Genomic DNA, 7,487 nt, shown 5'->3' on the forward strand with positions numbered 1-7,487 from the left:
ATAAAGAAACTTCATAGCCTAGTTGAGGGGGATAAACATCCTCAGCTGCCACATCTGGCCCGTGGACCGTAGTTTGAGGACCCCTGGATCCATCTAATATTACCAAAAGAATCTTTGTGATGCTATAGAAAAATTTTTGCAGCAGTTAACAATTCAAAGTCATTGCAAACACATTTTCCCAAATGCGATACTATCGTATCACAGTCTCTTTTTCATTTTCAATTATATGCCTAGCTCACCATCCAACTTGAATCACCTGTCTCATCTTTAAATATATATATTATATATACACCACATATATACATATACATACATGTATACATTTGCATTTATACATATGCATTCCACTAAAGTATAGATCTTCTGCTATCTATTATTTTCAGCAAGTTACTTTACTTTTCTAGGCTTCAATTCCCTTACATACAAAATGCAAGGATCATAAAAAATTATGTCTAAAATCTTTTCATCTCTGAATACATTTTAATTCTTTTGTGTTATAGCATTAGATATGAGCCTGTGTCATTAAGGGAATTCTAGTAGAGTTCAAGGTTTAGGAAGTTTGACCAAGCTATGTGTACATATATAGTATGTACCTAATGGTGATGATGATAGTGGTTAGGGAGATAAAGAGATTAGATTTTTAAAAAGAAAAAAATGAGAAATAGAAAGAAAAAGAAGGGAGGCAAGGAAAAAGAGGAAAAGGTAGAAAGAAAGAAGAAGAAAGTTAAAAGCTAGCATTTATATAACACCTTAAGTTTTAAAGATGCTTTCCAAATATCTCACTTTAGTAAGAGATGCATGTTGTCACCTGAGGATCATTTTAGCTAAGTTTGTAATATTCATCAGCAGGTTGATCAAGATTTTAAAGTTTTTGACCAGAAGAACTCTTGAGTTCTGTCTACAATGTTGTAAAGTTGTGATTTGCATTTGGTGGAAGGAATGCCCACAATAATGAAATTATAGATCTTTGAAATATATATTTATCCAAATATGTTGGCAAATTAACTTAGTGGGTCATCTATTTACCTTGATTTAGGAAGTTTGTGTTTTGCATCTATTTTGTTTTTTCAATGTGGATGGTTAGAACAATTATTTTTTATGTTGTGAATTTCACAAAAAGATTTTGCAGTGTACCAGAGCTCATTTAAATTAGTCTTAAAACCAGAGTATTTAGAAAGTCGTGCCATCAATAGGAAAGTCTTTATTTGGATATTCTACATAGGCTATCTTCCAAGATTGTGATGGGTACAATGGATTAGCATCTATCTGTTTTCTATATTTTATCTTCTCACTCAACAGATCATTGAGCAAAGTTCACTTTAGATATCCATCTGTCACGGAATCTTTTGTAATTGTAGCATATACAGTACACCTTCTCTGAAAAGAGCTTTCAAGACTACATTTTTTCTATTGAGTCAAATAGAGAAAAGGATAGAATCAGATCTGTGATTTCACTCTTCGAGTTAATTCCCAGATGAGAAAAATTCCCTTGACTAATTTTGTTTGCCTCTTTTCTACAATCTATAATTTTTAGAGAGTTGTTTAGAATAAGAGTTTAAGTGATTTGCCCAAGGTCACACAGAACATGTCAGAAGTGAAACTTGAACACAGGACTTTCTGTTTCCAAGGCCAAATCTCTATCAGCTGTATTATTCTGCCTGTGATTGAATCAAATCCTTTGTGAAAATCAATAAGCAATGAGATAATATGTTGCAAATAGCTAATGTGAGACTATGAATATTTAGTATAATGATTTTATTTTTCCTCTTAATAATATTAATAGATAAGATTTATTTATGTAGCACTTTCACACATATTAACTCATTCCATAGGCACAATAAACCTTTGAGATAGGTACAGTTAATATCACATTTTACAGATGAGGAAACTTAGACTGATGAATAATAACTAATCTGCCCAAGATCACAAAACTAGTGTCTGAGGCAGCATTTGAATTTAGCCTTACTGTCACTATGTCCAGTGCTTTATCTATTACATCACTGGTTGCTTGTGGAGGGCAGGAGAAAGGGAAGGAGAAAAATAAATGTTTATGAATTGAAAAATAAATTATTGAAGAGACACAGTGGGAACTTATACTGTGTACCTCTCAGCAAGTTTTGTGACCATAAAAATATATCCTGTTGCACAAAACTCTTTATGAAAACTCTACTCTTCCTTTGTTCCTTCATTGATGAAATGAAAGCTTCAATAGAAGTCAAGCAGGTGGATTAATGATTGTTTATGTCTTCTTAGTCACTTTGTGCTGTTGTTTGTTTGTTTTTTGTAGAAGTAGTGTCCATGATAATTTTTTTAATTCTTTTGGAATCTTCCTCTCTTCTAGGTTTCTTGAAATCAATAATCAATGGCCTTATTAAATTAAACACCATAAAGTGTGGTCCAAATATCTTCTCAACTTTAAACTTAAATGTCATTCCCACTTTTTCACAGTGTGCATGAGAACCATGGAAAAAGACCAAAAGAATTGAGCCCAAACGTGGTAACTGGACTATTGTTATCAATGAAAAAAAAAAAGTCCCTCTTAAAATATTGCCAGGAGTATTTCATTTCAAATGAAATTTGAAACAAATTTATTTGTTGCTCCTTTTTTTAACACTTGCTTTAGCAAGTGTTAAATGAGTCATTTCTCATTAAATGAGTCATTTCTCATTAGGCTTGAGAATGACTGGGCTGAGCATATCTTCAGCTGAGGTTTTTGCAGCTTTGCTTCCTACTAAAACTGCTTTCTAATGTTTTGTGAGTGTGAACAATCATTGTTTGTTCATTGTCATTTCCCTCTGGAATGTTTTGCAAATTAGTTTGTTTTCTAGACTGATGTCACCTTTGGCTACTTTTTCCATTTGACAAAGAGATTGCATTTGATAACTATGCTGATTTCTGAGCTCATCTTTTTTTTCTGGTTGTGCAATTATTTTGCATCTGTCAAACTTCTCTAAGAAAAGGAGATTGTACTATCTTTACTGAGAATAAGAGATGCCATATTTTTTAGGGGCAGCTAGCTGGTATAGTGGATAGAGTGCCAGAATTAGAAGATGTGTCTTCCTGAGTTCAAATGTGACCTCAGGCACTTACTAGCTGTGGGACCCTGGAGAAGTCACTTGATCCTGTTTGCCTCAGTGCTTCATCTATCAAATAAGCTAGAGAAGGAAATGGCAAACCACTCCAGTATCTTTGCAAAAAAAAAAAAAAAAAAAAAAAAAAAAAAACAAAAAGGGGCAAAAAAAAAAAAAAAAAAAAAAAAAAAAAAAAAAAAAAAATCCCAAATGGGGTCATGAAGAGCCAGAAATAACAATAAACAACAACTTTTAGGAGACTCATTTAAAATTTAAGTCTAGATTGCAAATTCTCTCATTAATATATATGTAGAGACAACAATCCTCTCTCCCTGCTCAACCAGTCTCTATTTTCCTGCTTTTACCTGGCAAAGCAAAATAAATTATTATAGGGACTTAAGAAGGTTAGTGTTTCAAAAAGCCAGAATTTTTTCAAGAGCCCCTAGTGTCATAAAATCATAAACTTAGAATTGGAAGGGACTTCAAAGACCATCCAGTGCCTTAACTTTACAGATGAAGAAACTGAAGTCTAGAAAAATTAAGTGATTTGCCTAACATAATACAAATTTAAGTAAGCATTAGAGGCAAAATTTGGACTCAAGTCCTTTGACTCTGAATTCAATTATCATTCCTCTTTATAATGTTGCCTCTAGTTTAAAAATTATGAATAAATTAAAATTAAATGTGAAACCTGAGCAATTTCCTCCTCCTCCTCCTTTTCCTCCTCTCCTCTTCTTCTTATTCTTCTTTTTTTCTTCTTCTTCTCCACCCCCCTAAAATCTTAGGAGCATAGAATCTAGTGCTGGGAGGGAGCTGTGAAATCAACTCTTACAACCTCATTATTTTAAAGAGGAAAAAAACTGAGACCCAAAGCAAAAATTACTTGCTTATGGCTATACAGGTAGCATGTAGCAAAACAGTTTCAGATTTCCTGACAACAAGCTAGTGTTTTTTCCATTCCATCATGCTAATCCAAGTATGGCAGAATGCACCCACTCCTGAAAATTTCCCCATCAGCATCTTTCATTGACATCATGGTAATTTAACACTTCTGGGAAATATGAAGCATAACTTTAAAGCAATGAGCCTGTTTTGGCTGTTATTGTTGTTGTTTTCTCTGCGTGTGTGTGCGTGTGTGTGTGTGTGTGTCTAAAACTGTCTGAAATTTTAATTTCCCTGTGAGTTTCAATTTCTCTGTGAGTTTCAATTTCCCTGATTCTCTCCTTTCCCAAAGAGAAATTACTCAAAATGCATTGATGGTTATTAGAAAAAGAATATTGCTTCTCAAGGGAACTACATTAGGGAAAACATTCATTTGAATATTTTCATTAATAATTCTAAATCACATTTTTTAGTACTTTAAGATTTACAAAAGCCTTTCCTCAGATCATTCCTGTGATATCTTGCATGGTAATAGTATCCCCATTTTATAAAAGGAAACCGAGATGAGTTTAAATGACTTTGTTCAGGATCACAGATATAGCATATTATTATAGTCATGACTCAAACCCAGGTTTTATGACACTCAGACCACTTCTCTTCCACCACACAATTACCTCTATTTGACAAAACTGAGTATAATGAAATACAGTGTCAATTAGTTCTCTGAAACCTCATTGCTACCCTTAGGTAAGGATATACTGCAACAGAGGTTTTCATTACTTTCATCAGAGTAATAATTGTCATTGTTTCACTATTGGGAAATAATAGTCTTATCTAATAAATATAATAACAAATTCCTCCCCATCTAAAATATAAGGAACTCTATTCAAACCATTTAAAACTAGTTTACAGCTGTGTGCCATCAAGTGTGCCAGCCATACTGAATTGTTCCTGAAGAGAAAATCTTCAAAGGCCAGATAATTCCCTGAAACTTCATTACTACCCCTAGGTTAAGGCCATACCACATTAAGTTTTCATTATTTTTATCAGTGATAATTTTCATTGTATAACTATTGTGACATAATAGTCTTACCTATAAATAATAATTACAACTCTTCCCCATCTAAAAGATGGGTAAATCTCCTCTGAACTCTAGGATTACTCAGACCATTTGAAACCATTTTGCAGCTATGTGCCATCAGGCTTCAAAGAGGAACTAATTCCCTGAAACCTAATTACTACTCCTAGGTAATGGCATGCTACACCTGAAGCTTAAAATACCTTGAACATAGTGATAATTGTCATTATTTGAAGAGGGAGCCCTAGTGTCAGAAAGAGGTCAAGTAGAAGGGAGCATTTGAAAACAAGCAATTCTAATATTAAAAGAAATAAGCACTCCCCCATAATACACACACACACACACACACACACACACACACACACACACACACATTTGTGTCATAGAGAGACTGGGGCATCTATTTAGATAGCCCTTGTGAGAATAACTCACCTTGACTTGAGTTTCCATTTCTGATTCTTTCTTGCACTAGCCTTCTTGTCTCCTGGGCGCTGTGGTCCATGACAATAGAGAAAGGACCTGTATATGTGTGCCTGAGATACTGTATTAAAACATATCTGGGAGTAGCAAGCAACTTGAGTGTCATTGCAATTATCCCAAATATGATCTAGCCTAAATCCTTCTTTTCCTTCAATTCTGGTACAGACTCATTATTCATTTAAACTGCCTGTTCAAGACAAGTGTACTGGTAAATTAATTCAATCTGCTAGGCAATAGGCATTCTTCAATAAGCTAATCAACAGTCATTTATTAAGAACCTACTATGTGCCAGGTATTATATTATAGCTAGGGATTCAAATAACAAAAGTGAAATTATCCCTGTTCTAAAAGAGATTATATTCCATTGGTGAAAGGCACATAACTATTACTAATATCATTATTATTTTGTTTTAATTAAGAAGATTCCTCCTTGCCTTGTGTTCATGAAAGAGTTGGAATGAGGTCAAAGACAAGAGGGAGGAAAGACACTAAGGAAAGTGAATGCCAGGCTGCATAAGGTAAACAAGGCTCATTTCCAGAGATTGGCTTCAACCCTGCTAATCCTAATACATGCCCCATAATATAGGTTTGGTGCTGTAAGAGAAATATTGTTCGGAACTTGTTCCTCCTTCAATTTTTTTTCAAATTCTACCCACAAGGAAAAAAGTATTTCTACAGTGTAGGCTTTTACCTGCTATTAAAAGTGTCACAGCCTCTTTGTAATGAGTGTCACTGGACTGGCTTCCAGAGGCTACAATCAGTCATTGATTAGAGCATAAGCAGTGCTACAAACCTGAAGCCCAGAATATCTCCTTTTGGGGACTTAGTTCACATTCTTTCCATTGCCAGAGTCTCATTGAAAGCATCCCAGAGGCTCAATATTGGCAATGCGAATGCAGCATCACACCATTTCTCGGGGTTTTTTTCTCATCTGCTTTAATTTTCCATGGTGGCTAGAAATTCTGGTCTGTTTTGAACAATAGTGAACCTTCTTCAGGATACTCCATAATGTTCTGAGGTCTAATATTAATGGCATGATCTCATGGGTACATTTGATATATGTGACCACTGATGGGGTATTTCTCTTCTCCTTGGATTTTTCAAAACATGGTCTTTTTGACATTGATGCAAACCTTCAATGAACCTGTGTCTTCTGATTTTTGAGATATTATTTGGGTCAATGTTTATCTACCTGTACTCACTGAGAGTGGCTCTACAAGCACATCTACAAGTTCTGACAAAATTCTGGAATATAATTCAGTCAGTTTAGATATCCTGATTTTATTGGACACTAGGTGTTCTTTTCCCTTATCTTTAATTGTCTTGGGTTTCAATTCCCTTTTAATATTTTTGTTTCATCCTCCTTTATCTGAGAATTATTCTGCTTGAAAGAAGAAAAAAGAGGGGGGAGAAGGGAGTTGATAAGTACAATTTTAATTTTAATATTTTAATTTTTAATTTTTTAATTCAGAGAAACTGAGTTCAAATTATACCCTGGATGTTTATTCCTTTGGGTTTATTTCTTCATTTGTAAGAAATTGAACTTAATGACCTTTGAGGTCCCTTCTGACTCTGAATCTATAATCTAGTTTTCCCTTTGATATTGCTTATCATCCTATCCATTCCAAGCATAGAAATATCTCTTCTTTATTCTTATTTAATAAATTTAACATAGCTTAAATAAAAATTCTTCTTGATTTTTAACATTTTTATATATCTCATGGCTTTTTAACATTGATATTTTAACTCTATTATCATGGTTAACATCCATCCCTGAGCTTTAAGAACTCTTGGACCTTACAATCTGCCCTGCTGCTGCTACTTAAGGAAACCGGGTCTTTTTATCTACCAAGCAGTTGAACTCTCTCATATTCATTCTCTTTAAAACCATAACTATTCTACATTTCTATTTATCTTTATAGTTCTTAACAAAGTCCTCAACACAGAGTAAATGCTTACTAAATGCTTTTCCACTC

This window comes from Sarcophilus harrisii, chromosome 3, assembly GCF_902635505.1.
Source record: "Sarcophilus harrisii chromosome 3, mSarHar1.11, whole genome shotgun sequence".
NCBI lineage: Eukaryota > Metazoa > Chordata > Mammalia > Dasyuromorphia > Dasyuridae > Sarcophilus > Sarcophilus harrisii.